The sequence below is a fragment of the Apis laboriosa genome, unplaced genomic scaffold, assembly GCF_014066325.1.
Source record: "Apis laboriosa isolate Shangri-la unplaced genomic scaffold, ASM1406632v1 scaffold5_cov152, whole genome shotgun sequence".
Lineage (NCBI taxonomy): Eukaryota > Metazoa > Arthropoda > Insecta > Hymenoptera > Apidae > Apis > Apis laboriosa.
In genome coordinates, this window is record NW_025223857.1 from 3,516,168 (window position 1) to 3,532,131 (window position 15,964).

The following is a 15,964-nucleotide window of genomic DNA, read 5'->3' on the forward strand; positions in this document are numbered from 1 at the left end:
TATCGTTGCACATTTTAGTAAAGGAAGGGTTATTTTTATATTTCGCTATTCCGAATTTATCGTGGATTCTAAGAAGAATCTAAAAAAGTCTATTTTTAATAAATATAAAAATTGCTATTATTATAAAATTTATTAATTGTTGTAATGTTACACGATACGTGCAAATGACGAACAAATCTCGAAAATTAGTGAAGAAGAAACAGAATTGTTAGTCGTGGCTTGCGTAAGAAGCAATTTATGAATCCCAAAAAAAAAAACGAGCCACATATCCAATCGTTTTTCAATCGAATTTTTCATCGTCATTATTTATTGAAAATCATGCACAGTTAATAAAACAACTTTCGAAATAAAATCGCTGGAAAGAGCAGCTGTGAAAATTAATTGTACCCTCGCCAAACTTCTTGATCTATTTTACCTCTTTACGAGGCACCCTCGACGTAAGTCGCGTGACAAACCGGAAATCCATCTTCCAGGCGAGGAGTAGAAGGCGCCAAGGAGAACTCGACCCGGTCACGTGACCGGGTATTATCGCGGTTGGCGTGACGCGAGCCCATCAATTACGCCGATTCCTTCATCCTGGAATACGGACAGCCATCCTTGAACTATATAAACCACAACTCCCGATGCAACCCCTGCTCTTCACGAGAGAGACGGTGTTTCCTCTCTCCTCGAGGAGTTTTCCAACATCCGATTATCTAAAAACAGCCAAAGGATAGGAAGAAGAAAAAACAGAAAAAACGTATGTATTCCTTTGTCCACGCACAATCACTCTCCTTTTGCTTTCCTTCCCTCCTCTGTTTCCTACGACTTCTTTCTTTCCTTCTTCCCTTCTTTTTCAAAGGGGATGGAAAAATATGAATTTGAACACGGCACGAGAACAATACGAGGAAAAGGGAGATTGAAGAAACGCCTGTTTCAGAATTTGTACGTTACGTTTGTTTGCATTTTCGAATTTATATTAAGAAGAGATAATTTTTTTGTAATCAATTATTTGGAAAAGAAATTCTGCAAGAATTGGAGAGGGATTTTCTCTCCAGTTGCAGGGAAGAAAGGGGGGGAGGGGGAAAGCAGGACGTCCTTCGTCGAATTTAATTATTTTTTAATTTTTTTTTTTTTTAATTTTATTAATTATCGCTTTAATTATCGATCAGGGTGAAGAATCGCGATAACATTGGAAGAATACCGTGACTATAATTTCTGTAACGCCACGTTGCGATGGATTTCGACGCTACTTTACATACGACAAGAGAAGAAAAATGAGAATGGGAATTTCGTCCCAATTGAATCCTCAACTTTATTAACGGGTGATTCAACACCGAGAGGATGACAAAAGGAAAATTGTTTCGAAAGAAATTCTCTTTTTCATCCATGAATTTTGATGAATTTGACCGCCAACAAAAGATCATATCTTTCAGGAAAGTTTCTTCCCTTCGATAGATGGATACATCGATCGACGAGATTAACTTAATCCCGTTTAACGCCGATAAATCTCGAAAAACCGAATAACATCTCAGAAATTGGATTCCATCCTTAAATTCTCACTTGCTCGAAAGATCAGCCTCGATTTTTCAACGCGCGACCGACCGATAATAACCGACGAACCGAGGAAAGAAAGAAAGGAAAAATAAGAGGAACAGGCCGGATCTAAAAATCCTTCCGCGGATCTTTCGCGGAAGATACTCGTTATCTCTACGAGAAACGATGATGGAGGCCATTTAACGACGTCGTTCGAGCTTTTCACGATCCGTCCGCCTTCGTCCTCCTGCTGGAAATCCTGGCCATCGTGACGAACGATCGTGGCCGCCGAATGAAATGTCACTCCCCGTTTCAGTAGTGTTGGATCGGTACCAGGAATAATAATTTGCTAAATTCCGACTCGTTTAAATTGCTCTTCCCCTCTAATGAATCCCCCTCCTTTTTCTTTTTCTCTTTTCCATCGACGAGTCACGAAGGAGGATAAAGATATCTTTCATTAATAATTGTAAAATTTATTCATAAGTAATACATTTTCTTTCTCTCCTTCTTTGGAATATCCTTCCTGTTTCCAGAGTATTTATATATTATATATATGTATTATATATATATTATATATATATATATATATGTTATATATTTATATTTTATTTATTGCATTATTTATCGTAAGAAAAAAAAGTAAGAAAATCGAAACGCTATATCTCTGTGAAATTTTTTCATCCGGGATTATTATCTCGCTTCATCGGGGATAGGATAAACTGTATTTTAAGCTGAATTTCCTCGCTGGATAATTCCGTTCAGGTGGACTTAATCCTCTCTCGGGTCGAGTGTATACCGGCTTGTACTGTAAAATATCAACGAGGAGTCGTCGTCGTCGTCGTCGTCGCTCGATACTTAAATTTCATTTTCCCCCTCCCTTCGAGGAGAAAAGACTCTCTCCACGAGGCGAATTTGTCCAGCCAAGGATCGATCTCGCCGCAACAACGACGGAGAATACAAACGACAGAGTCCGGAATGGAAAGGAATTCATCCACCACCTTCGACTATCCCTGCCAAGAACCACGCTTGTCTCCATAATTTTTCTTTTTCTTTTCGAGATATGCTTCCCCCATTCGTGGAAAAATCGTGGAAAGAAGGAATGATCCTCGTTGATCGTTCGTGGAAATTGTTGGAAAAAAGGAGGAAGGAAATGATTGGAGGATTTTATTTCGCTTCCTATTCGAGGTGTTTCGAATTTTCGAACGAAAAAAAAAAAAAAACGTCGGCCCCCGAAAATCGATCGAGATGGAAAAAGGGTTTGGAACGAGTTTTTATCTTTCGATACGAGAAAAAAAAAAAAAAAAGGAAAAATGGTAAGGGTGACACCAGGTCGATAGATTAATTGAAAAATTGTCGGCAACGGAGGGCGGACGTTTTAGCGGCCGATTGTAAAATATATATTTTAGAGGGAGGGTTGACGGGTTGTCGCGATGTCCTGATGCTCCCGTTCCATTGTCCCCGTTAATTTCACGTCAACCCCTATTTTTTCTCCGTTTAAAAAATCCGCGGATACGAGCCGATCGAAATCACCACCCTTTGTGTGTCTTTTTTTGTTTCGAGGGAAAAATTTTTTAGAAAATTGGGGAAAAACAGGAGAGAATTTATTTTCCTCTCCTCTCTCCCTTCCTCTTCCGTGAATGAAAAAACTTCTTACTTGTTCGTTTATTTTGTTTTATTTATTTTTAATTTTTTTATTTATTCATTTATTTCTTCCCCAAACTTTTCTTCGATAAGATCCGGCCAGAGGGAAAGAAAGAGGGAGTCGAGCGAGTATTCCGACTTTGAATCACGTCGCAATTTGTCCAAGACGCCAGAGAATGCCAGGGGAAACCAGTCGAAGGAAATCAACTTGCCTTTTCCGCGAGTCTCTGCTCCGTTTCTGAAATATTTGCAATTTCGTCATCTTCTTAGACGATCCGTGCCTTGAAATGCGACTCGCTCTTTCATTATCTCTAGTAACTTTGTCACTTTTTTCAACGATAAAGGATGAAGAATAGGAAGAGAATGGGACGTTTCGTATAGCTCGATCGGATAATAACTTTTCCCCTGAATATTATTTTACGATCTTTTCACGAGGTCTTTCACGAAATATTTTCCTTTCCAAATTTTATTCGATAATCATATCGTTTATTATTCTTCTGCCGCTACACGAAATTCAACGGGAAATTTCCCGCGCAGAAATTCCACGAGTTGAATCCTCTCCCATTTGCGCTCGAAAAAGCAACGCGGATAGCCTCCACACACATCAAAATGGAACACAGTTGCGTGGAAATTAAAAGTAATCAAATATTGTCCATAAGAATATATGCAAGAGGTGGAGAAGAAATTTATTTTAATACTTTCGGAAATTTAGAAAGCGAGTTCAAACAAATATGACATTTTTAGTAAAAAGAGAATATTAAGAAAAAAATGTATCCTCAAAGTATACGAAACAAGAGAGAAACGAGACCGAAGATATAAATAATTAAAAGAATATAATCGTTAATAAAGAACAGACATATACAACGGTTATTAATTAGACCAGTTGGAGGTTAGAATTCAAAGTTCAGTTATCACGTTATTCAAAAAAAAAAAAAAAAAACTCTCCACTCTCGAAAGGACGTCGCGTGCAACCGAGGAGTATCGTTACTCCCGACATTATCGCGAATATTGCGCAACCCCTATTCGAAGCTTCCTTTGATCACGATCAAAAAAAAAAAAAAATAAAAAAAGAAGAAAAGAAGAAAAAACATCGCGATCGGAGAAAAGGCAAATTGCAAATCCCCGCCCCCGTCGACTCGAGCCGCCGCCATTTTCATTTTCGAGCGGTTGTCGGTCACGCAAAAATGGAAAGTCGAAATGGATCTAACCTTGCTTCGAACCTGCGAATCGATCCTCGCAGGAGACGTTGCATGCGCATCACCTTGACTCCGCCTCGACCTTTCCGCTTCCTGGGTCAAGGACGTCAGGCGCGAGATTAGATCGTCGAAGAACCGCGAGGCAACGCGAGGCCAGATCGCAGAGATCTCGCCAGCCGAGATCTCGTTCGAAAGACTTCACTCCCCCCTCCCCATGTTTCGATGTGGATGAAGTTTCGCGCTAGGAAGGGCGCTAGTTTGTGCAAGTCGAGAAACAGGATAAAAAAGTTTGAAGATTGGATCTCGAGGCGAGATGTTAATTGGGCCATTTGGCCGCGATTCCGAGGCCAGTTCCTCGAGAGAGGCAAACATTCGATTCTACAGGTGCAAAGCGTATAACGCTGTGCTTTGTGTTATACCCGTTATAAACAGGGGGAGGGAGGGGGAACTCGTCGTCGAGTCTTATTATATATCGCTACAACCGATGTTGTTTGTCATAGGGTAATTATAACCCTCGGTACGTGTGCTTCGAAACAACGTTCTTAATCGTTGGGGGGAGGGGGGGAGGTTGGAATTCGTTTCATCGCGATAACGTTTCGCGCGCGTAATTTATCAAACGCTTGGATGATTGGAGAGTCGTCGAGTCGATGATCGTGGCGCATTACCGGCCGGATTATAATCGGCGGCATTTGCAATTAGCCTTCGAAACGCGATCGAATCCGCGAGGGTCTTGGAAAATGACAAATTTCAATTTCGCGATTAGACTTAAAGATTAGATCTCTAGAATTATCCTTGAATTTATTAGAAAAAAAGGAATTACGAGTTTTATAATATTTCCAATTTAATTTATTTTATCTTTAATTTATGATATTTTTAATTTATTTATTTCTAATATTTCATGATATTTTTTAACACGCTCGAAGGGAAAAGAAATTTTCGAATTATTCTTTTCGTTTCAAGAGGAATTTCACGTTCGTGATAAAAAAAGGAATTCGAGAAGGAAAATAATTTCGAGGGGAAAGTAAGGGGGGAAAAAAATGGAATGGTCGAAAATTTCCCCCGTGAACCCCCCGGGGTTGGTTCGAGTCGGTTAAAGGTTCGATTTACGGGGAATCGAACCACAGGCGGAATCACGGAATCCGTATTTTCGTCCACCTATCATCTATCTTTATTATCATCTGTAATGCGATTGTCAGGAATTTCGCGGGCCGACCGGCGAAATCTTTATCTAGCATCGCACGACGGCCTGCACCTCGCACCGCTCGAATATTATTAGCATAATAATAGGCTAAGCCGCAATTCAGGATTTTATGTACGATCATATCGCCGCCTCAAAGGTCGTGGACTATCCAGGGATTTTTCTTTTTTCCCTTCCCTTTTCCAACCCTCTTTTTCAATCTATTTAAAGAATTCGTATATCCCCCCCTTCTCCCCGTGACAATTTCATTCGTATTTATACAATCTCGTTTCGATCGAATTCTTTCTCTTCTCGTATTTTTAAAAGCTTTTCTTTCGAGAAAGGTCTAACTACTAATTACATATATTATATTTGTAAAAAAGAGAGAAACGAAAAGAAAGGAAAATAAAATAGAATGTAGGGGTATAGTTTCAATTTAATGAAAAATTGAATCGGAATCGAAGAGTCAAAAATATTGGAAAGAGGAGCGTGAAGGACTTAAATATTTCGCGGTTTCACCGAGCAGACCGACCGAGAGATTTCCCGGACTATGTTTATTTCACCATTGGGACTGGCGGCGGGGATTGCACGGTTTTGCGGGGAGAGTTGAAAGAGTGGCAGAAGGGTCGTCACACAGGCTTGAATTTTGTGGCGAAACGTTGGACGAGAATCCTCGATGATATGGAAAGGTGAAACTGGAGAGAAAAATCTGAGGAGTGGGACAAGAAAATGGGGTGAAAAGAGAGTGTGAATTGAAGGAACGAGACGGAAATCGTGGCAGTGTTGTCTATGGATTGATGATGCTGGAAAAATGAAAAAAAAAAAAAAAAGAGAGAGAGAGAGAAGAAATCGTATATATCGTGGAAACGAAAATAGAAACTTGGAAGAATTAAGGGGATCGAAATAGTAGGGGTGGAGGAAAGGTGAAAGGTAAAGAAAGGTTAGGGAAATAAAGTCGGTCTGGGTGGAACGATAAAAAGAATGCAAGTAGAAAGATGGACGACAGGTGCGTCGCGAGTAACAACGAGCAATTTTAAGACGAGGATATAATAAAAAAGAAATGAAACGAATGAACATTTTTATGAAAGGGAAATTAAAGTAGGAATCGGAGAATGCGTGAAAGGACGGAAGAAAATAATGGTGCTCGGGAACAACGAATCAAAAGTATCTAGCGTGAACAAAAAATTGAGAAAGAGAAACGAAATGAAGGAAAACTGACCGAAATCGAAATATTTATAACAAAGAAAAGTAAACGTAGAAAATAGAGACATAACGGCGAATTACAAGAAATAACGACGAGCAACATTGTTCTCGAATCGCGCAATGGAGACATGATATCTCGAGGAAACTTGAAAACCAGAAGGAGAAAGCGACAACGAACAGACGAGGAGAGCACGTTGAAATTCGCGTGGAAGAAAGAAACGCACACAGTTCTTTTGGGCAGAAAGAACAAGACAACGACGTTAGCCGAGACCGAGCAGGCGATAAAGATAAAATGTAACTTGAGAAATCTTGAAGGTAAAAAAGCGCAGGGGAAAAAAGAATAACAACCAGGTCGCGGGAAACGCGTTCAAAGAACGAACGAACGAACGAACGAAATTCAAAGGAAGAAACATGGGGAACAAGAAGCGAGGGACGAATCGAAATATATAAAACGAAGTGAAAAATTGAAAACGAGCACAACGGTTGCAAGAGAGGAGATAGGCGATAGAAGAAAAAAGCGAGAAGATGGAAGAACAAGCATAGCGAGGCGTTGCGCGGAGAAGAAAAGTATGGTTCGAACGAAGTAACGGTCGGAGAAGCGAAGGACTAAAAGAAGAAGAAGAAGAAGAAGAAAAAGAAGAAGAAGAAGAAGAAAAAGAAGAAGAAGAAGAGTTAGGGCGCGCGTGCGTTCGAAAACACGGATCGAGAGAGAGAGAGAGAGAGAGAAGCGTCGAAAGAGATGCAGGAGGGGAGGGGTAGAACTGCGTCCTCGTAGGGAAGACGAGGATGGTCGGGTGAGAAGAGAGAGAGAAGGCGCGTATCGGGAAGAGGGAGGGGAGGCGGAGAGCCGAAAAGAGAGAGCGAGTAGCGGGTAGAGCGGGGGGAGGTGTGCAATAGAAGAGAGGCAGACGCGTAGAGGGTGGTTGGAGAGGTGGCGAGAAGAAGGTGGATGAGGCGAGAGAGAGAGAGCGAGACAGAGACAGACAGTGAAAAGGAGAAGGGAGAGGGGAGAGGGGAGGGAGTAGCAGGAGAGCGAGGCTGCGGCGTAGCCTCAGTGCCGGCGCAGTGGCCGGGCCATCGTGTCCTGTGCCTAGTTTTCTGTGCTCTCTTCTCTCTGATCCTGTTCGACAGCCGACCACCACCACCACACCATCATCATCATCACCACCACCACCTCGATCCTCCCACGACAGAGATCGTCCTTTTTATCATTTACCCTGGACCCTGGTGCGTGGTCCTGTCCATCCTCGAAACACCATACTCTCATATTCGGTGTGATTCGGATCAACGACATTTCCTCTCTTTCTCCTCTCGCCGCACAACTCTCTTTCTCTCTCTCTCTCTCTCTCTCTCTCCCTTTCTCTTTCTCCTCGACGATCCTTCCATTATATTCCTCTGTCGCACCGTCACTCTCGACAAACCTGCCTCTCTTATCGACGCGAATATATCGTCGTGGTCCAAGTGGTGAAATCGCGCGAGCGCGTAAGAAAAACGACCGCGTGAAAGAAACGTAATGAGAATCGTCGACGTCGCGGTCGTGGTCGTCGTTGTGGCGAATAATAATTGTGACGCTCGGTCGTTGTGAGGAGGTCCCGTCGACGACGCGTGAGGATCCATCCATCGGTGACCATCCATCCAAGTCGGTCGTACGTTCGTATTTATTTTGGTGGTTACTCCCTATTGTTGATATTTACTTTGTGCGAGGAACGTAGCAGCAGTAGCAGTAGCAGCAGCAGCGGCGGCGGCGGTTGGGAAGGGAACGGTGGAAGAAAGAAGGCAGGCTGCCGGGCAGCAGTCGGGAGGATCACAGGGCGAAGAGGTGGGAGCCATGCCGCCCGGGCGAGCTTCCCTCGAGGTAGCCAGGATCGTCCGGCATCCCTGTTCTTCCACGGTACTTCCATTGCGTTTTCATCGCCTCTTTTGAGGTAAGGAATGAATTTTTCTCTCACTCTTTCTCTCTCTCCCTTCCTCTTTCTCTTTCTCTCTTTCTCTCTCCTTATTCACTCGCCACCGAGCGCGGGGCGATTGACAAAGAGAGAGATATACTACGTCTCGAACGGTGTTCCAACGGTGCGTGGATAAGTTTAAGTTAATTGTTTCTTTTGTTTTGTTTTGCGAAAAAGTTTCACGGAGGAAATCATTTCGTAACAAAAATATATTGTTAAATCTGACGAAGGAAAACTTTCAATTTTGTATATTCCGTTCGTGATATTGATATCGATGGAAAAATCTATTCGAGCAGGATGGAAAGATCGTCGTCCGAGCGTAGTGGAATCGCGAGAGAGGTTTCGCCACTGTTGACATTGGTGACGCGGCTTCCGGCGAACGTTGGCCAGCCTGGTTGGCCGACCGACAACAGGGGACAGCGGGGCACACATGTTCCCACCAAGAAAGAAAGAAACGAACGGTGGAGTTGGTTCAATGAAGTTCGCGCTGAACGCGCCGCCGCCTGTCTTCGCGTCGCGTTTCCCGTCCTCGTTTCTTTCCCACTCTGCTCTCGCCCAGAAAATCGTGCACTCTCGCGATTTTCCACCCACTCGCGGAAATTAATCCCCTGGAATTTAGGCGAATTTAATTTACAATTACTTTTTTCTGCAATAAGAAAGAAATTCAAATTATTCTCCGTAAGATACTTCGTTCTTTCTTTTCTCCTTCAATTTTCAGTCGAACACGAAAACATCATCTCTTGTTTCCTTTATAAATATCTCTAAAAAAAAAAAAAAATCTTCCTTTAACTCGTACGTTCCAGCACGCTTTCCGAATCGTCTCTCAAAGCCTGTTCTCTAAATCTATTAAATGGATCGACTCGTGCGATCGAAAAGAGAAATATTCCGAGTATCCTCTTGACGGATTCCAAAGGGAGAAAAAAAATAGAAGAGGGAAACAGTTTCCTCCGACGAACGGCCAACAATTGACCCAAAAATTTCCTCGGACGCGTTTAAGAAGCTACGGTCTAATAAATTTCGAGGTGGGACGGAGCCATTCTTCGACGGAGCCGCAAACCGGCGGAATTCTTCCTCCGGATCGAGGATGCTCCGGATTCTTGGCGAGCGTGTGCGCGATAAGTCACGCTCGAATTTGCAATAGCGAGGCCATCGTCTAGACCTGCCGCGCTACGCAAATTCTCCCATAACAAATCTCTCTCTGCGCCCCCTAAAAATAAAATTTCCAAACGATACAATCGAAAATTTCGAACTCTCTTATCCGAGATCGGGAGGAGGATCCCCTAGTTTCTGCTAGTTGCGGATTTATATACGAGATAGCGAGGAATTTAGATGGAGAGGTTGTTTCGAGTACTCGCTCGTATCTTTGGAAAAATTGTTACGAACTTTCCGTCGATTCGAGATCCTTCTTTTTCGGGGTACGAGGGTGGGGGTAGGCTCGACTCGAGATCAGGAGGGGAAATAAGGAAAGGCCGACGTCGAGGAAGGAAATAAATGGTTCCCTCGCGCGTTATAATAAAATATCGACAGGTGGAATTTAATAGATCGCCCCTCTTTCGTTCTTCACGGATTAGATGCGCGTAAACACGCAACTGATAGATTCAATTCAATTTTAAATATAACGACACGAGCGCGACAAAATTGACTCGAGGAATAGCAGAGTTAATCTCCACTCGATTAAATAGTTCGAAAATCATTACATCTCGAATATTATACTTTAAGCTATTTCCACGGTTTAATATTCGGTTATCACTCGCCTAACGCGTGATCGACGAGCGGAGTTTCGATTCAGAATTCATCGCTATTTAAAATCCATGGGGATCAAGATGGTCCCCGATAAACTTTTTCGACTCCGATTATTCGTCGACGCGTCGTCGACAAAGCAACAGATTTCATCGAGAGCGGCGGGAGAGTGAAAGGAAAGGAGGGAGGGGGCCGCGGTTTTCCGCTTTGTAAAAGAGAAAAGGGAAAAAGAAAAAACGCATTTAAAGGACGGGGGAGAAGAGACATCCCTCGAGTCGGCGTTGCTCGCATTCACTTAACGAAGGAAACGTAGAAAAAAGGAAGAAAAAGCTCGTGGACGCTTTGTACGCGAGCCACGATCGCATTTCTCGATTTTTCGAGGCGGAGTTGCGACTCGACTTTCCTGCGTGGAGGGAGACAGAGAATACTCTTTCCCAGAGCGGAGCTCCGCCGAAAGGATCACGGCCATTTACCCGGCCCAGATCGATTCGTAATTCGAATTTCTTTCTCCCCGAGATGAGAGTATACGGCTTCGAAACGACTGCGAATCAACTGGACGATAAATTATTGTTTTAAAATTTTTCATTTTTTCTTTGATGTGGCTCGATTAGATCGGCCTGAAGTGAGATCGAATGTGCAAATTCTTGGAAAGCAGAATTGTCAAAATTAATTATATAATGCTCAAATTCAATCCTTCGTGAAATCGTCGGAGAACTTGGATAATATTGAATACGTGTATTATTAAACGTGATTAACACCGGCCAAAATTGGTTAAATAATTCTATCCTACATACATACATATATATATATATATTCTACCATCTACTCTCGGAATCGGTATTGTCCATTACGCGTAGTAAATCACGTTCCATAATGGAAATTTCGCTTTCCAAACGATCTGTAAACGTTTCGAGATCGTAGGTAGCTTTGTCCAAGCTCGATCCATGGGATATCGAAGCGGTTGCTAATTCGGTCAATCGAACCTCGTCTCGATTTTCCACCCTTCTCTTGGCGGATCGTTATTTAACCGCGTTCGCGCCGATTCTACCCAATTGGAACGGAGAAGGAGCGAAAAGTTAATATTATAATGGTAATCTCGAGAGAAAGCCTCTCTCTTCCAAAAATAAAAAGATCGTGTTCAGCTTCAGCTCTAAATCGTTCTGGAAGTTGGTATGCAATTGGAGGGGGGGGGGATAAGGGGGACGTGTTTCACGAGCTCGGCTAATCAAATTAGCCACCGAGTCTCAGGGATAACGCGGTTATCGGACGTCTTCGCGTTAATTCACGTTGATGTACGATCATTTCACGACCCTTATGTCCTTCCATTGTCGCGGAATTTGGGACGGCTTTAACGTTAAATGTACGTAAGTTCTCGATTCATCCATTAAATATCCATTATCGGAAAGGGATGAAAGAAGAAGAAGAGGAGGATGATTCAAATTTATCATAGAATTGCAACTTGTTTTGGGGGAGAGAATAATATTCTTCATTTCTCTAAGAAATTTGCCAACTCGTGAAATTTGATATCCGAATTTTCTGGATTTTCGTGGAAAAATGTAAAGGGAAAATTACTCGTTTTGCTCGAAGATCAGCTAATTTGATTAGCGCGGTCGCAGCGATCGAATGGTTTATCGACGGGGGCGGGACGATGGCGTGTTGAGAGCTGTTTTCGGATGGTTAATGGAATTCGTGTGGAATTTAAATACCACGGAACGGTGGTGGAACTCTCTAATTAAATTTTCGTCCTCGCTCACGAACGAGTCGAGGATTTATTGTATCCTCCACGAGACGAGACGAGAGACAAGGAAATTGGAGCGAGGACCAAGCGACCTTTCCAAGCTGGTGTCGCGCGATTATCGAAGGAACAACGCGAAAACCGATGCGCCGCAACGATCTGTATGAATCGAAATCGGGGATTACTTCAACTTTGCTCGCGGTGTTATCGTTGAAAACATGATTTGCATTTAAGGTTGGTCGATTTTAGTGGACCTATATCTATATATGAAATTATTATTGCGCGTTATAACGAAGTCTCAATATAGAATGTTTTCATTGAATAAGTGAAAAATTATGAATAAACGTAATCGTAATAAAGTAAAAATCGAATCGGTTAAATTAATTCAAATTGGGAATAACTTTAACCTTTTCGAATGGATAAAATTTGTCGAGTTCATTGTCTTTATATAATAATAATAATAATAATAAAATTACGTCTCTGGTTGTAATTAAGAATTCAATCCAGGCGACAGCCTTAATAATATTTTAATTTTATTACATTAATTTTTTTTTTAATTTTATTTTTATTACATTAAGACGATATCAGAGACTCGACAATCGAGATATCCACGACACGACAAGTGCCGTGAATATGCGGATATTTAATAAAAATTCTTATCTCTTATCTTAATCCTAACTCCTTATTAAATGGATAGAGAATGGCGTGAAGCGACGTGCTCGGCTAATCGAATCGGTTTAACCGAAACGAAGGGGATGGCGATGGAATTACGTACGCAACGTTGTTATCTGATTTTTAAGCTCGATCATAAGGATTATAAAATTCTTCCGTTAAACGAGTTACGCCGTAACGCTTTTGAAAGCGTCGTAAGATAATAAGAAAAGGAGGGAAGATTGGTACAGGGATTCTTTCTCGAGTGCGTGATAATACGTTCGAAACGATCGAGCAATCGTTTAGTCGAGAAGTCGCGAAATAAATAAAGAGAGAGAGAGAGAGAGAGAGAGAAAAGACGATTCCTAGCATTCCCTCCCCCCTCCTCCCCTTTCCTCGATGAAAAGTTTCTGTATCGCGTAGAATCTTTTCCCAAGAGGGGGAGAGGGGGAGGAGGAGGACTATATCGTCGATCGTGTGTGCGCGCGCGCGCGCGCGCCCCGAGAAAATAATCCGTCACGTGTCACTCATGAATAATTTCCAACCTTCGTTCCATATTTCATGGCATTCGAGCGGCAACAGGAATAGGATAAAAGTTAAAAATCTTCGCTCGGCGAGAAAGATGAGCCGCGAACGATTCCCGATTTATTAACACCCTGGATCCCTAAAGAGGGCGGAATTTTGTATTTCGTAAAAAATTCCGCCGCTTTGGCGAGAGCGAAAGGCAAAAGGGAAAAAGAAGAAAAGGAATGCGTCGCAATTAAAAGTTAATATATATAATTATACGCGAATATTCTCGTTTCGCCTCGGAAATTTTCCCTCCATTATCCACTCCTCTCCTCTTTATTTACTCCTCTCCCGTAGAAAAGAGAAGAGAGGAGAAATTGAAGAGAATAAAAATCATAGAAATCTCGTTAAATTCATCGTCGCTCGCTCTTCGAGCGATCCTCCCGCGTTTCGAAAACCCTCCCCCTCCCTCCCTCCCTCCAAACTTTGTGTTTTTTCACCTTTTTTTCGAATTAACAGATCGATCGAGGAGAGAAGCGGGAACGGAACACTTCGTTCCGTTTTTTCCGAATTTTCGATCGTGCGAATTGTTGTTGCTCGAGGAGAGCATCGAGGGGAGGAGGAGGGTGGTAACAGCAGTTGACCAGAGAGGTAACGGGGTTGGATATCGCCGAAAAATTGCCGATAATGATCGAGATCGCTTTTGTATTAACGCGAAAACGAGCTCGGTTTATTTTCCCCCGATATCGAATATTTTTTTTTTTATTCGTCCCTCTCTCCCCTCGTGTTTTTATATCGCGAGGGGAGGGGACGTTACGCGGTTCGTTTACGATACGTCGACCACGAAATTTATGCTTCGTTCGAGATCGATGGTTTTTCTCTCCGTGATGTCGAAAAGATGCCCCGGGAACGAGAGAAAATTTCGAGAAAATTTCGATAAAGTTATACTCGTGTATAACTTTGATTTTCCCTTCTCATTTCATCGTTTTTTTAACGATCGTTCAAGAATCACGATAATCGACAAATTCTCGATTTTTTCTTTACCGATTTTATTATTTCTTCTTTTTCGAAAGCATCTTTTACAAATTCACAATTCTCTCTCTCTATATATAATTTTAACATTCAAAAAATTTTTCAAAGAATCTTCAACGAAATCCAAAATTTATCCTTCGACCGATTTTATTATTTCTTCTTTCTCGAAATCATTTTTTATGTAAATTCTCGATTCTGTCTCTCTCTCTCTCTCTCTCTATATATATATAATTTTTATAACATTCTCCCTAAAAAACAGATTTTCAAAGAATCTTTAACGAAATCTAAAGTTATCTTCCGACCGATTTTATTATTTCTTCTTTTTCGAAAGCATCTTCTACAAATTCACAATTCTCTCTCTATATATATAATTTTAACATTCAAAAAATTTTTCAAAGAATCCCAAAGTTTTCGAAATCATCTTCTACGCAAATTCACAATTCTCTCTATATATAATTTTAACATTCAAAAAATTTTTCAAAGAATCTTCAACGAAATCCAAAATTTATCCTTCGACCGATTTTATTATTCTTCGAAATTGATTTTTCGAAATCATTTTTTATGAATATTCTCAATTCTTTCTCCATATATATATAATTTTAACATTCAAAAAACGGATTTTCAAAGAATCTTTAACGAAATTCAAAGTTATCCTCCGACCGATTTTATTATTTATTCGAAATTGATTTTTCGAAATCATTTTTTATGAATATTCTCAATTCTTTCTCCATATATATAATTTTAACATTCAAAAAATTTTTCAAAGAATCTTCAACGAAATCCAAAGTTATCCTCCGACCGATTTTATTATTTCTTCTTTTTCGAAATCATTTTCTACGCGTATTCTCAATTCTTTCTCCATATATATATAATTTTAACATTCAAAAAGCGGATTTTCAAAGAATCTTTAACGAATCTTTAAATCCACCGAATTAGAGAAAATTCTTATCGCGATTATTTCCGAATCGCTCGAAATTCGCGCGGATCAATTCAACGACGTCGTCTGGGCAAAAACCGCGACAACGCGTGAAGCCACGAATCGCTCCGTGATTTCGTGCGGTCGTCCAACGTTCCACGCGTTGCGCGCATCCAACGTTCCGAGTTGGCCCAAACCTGTGTTGGAAATAACTAGATGGAGCGGACGGCGGAACAATGGCGCCGATGAGATCTCGTCGGAGGAGCGAGCGGGCGAAGTTTGTTATCGCTCCACCGACGGGACGAGAATTTCGCGGAGGGGTGGAGCAGCGCTCCTTCCCCTCCCCCCTCCTATAACCTTCTTTCGCTTCGAATCTTGCCGGCTCTGTTATCTCATTATCGGCGGCATTGTTCCGCAACAGTTTCGAACGCGCCGTTCTAAATCGCGGCCTGGAATCGACTCCTTTTGTCGCGGTGGTAAAGATAGGGGTTTCTGCGATTTTTCTTAGAAATTGGAGGAATCGTTAATCGTTGACGTTTCTCGCAAGAGACGCAATTTCGTTGTTCCGGATATTGATTGTTCTAAAATCAATTTTCTAATCAATTTCTACGTTTGAAAGTTGTATTTGAATCGTCTTTTAGATTCGACAGTGAAAGGGGATAAAGAGATAAAGGAGAATCTGATAATAGGCGCGTGGTTTTCTCG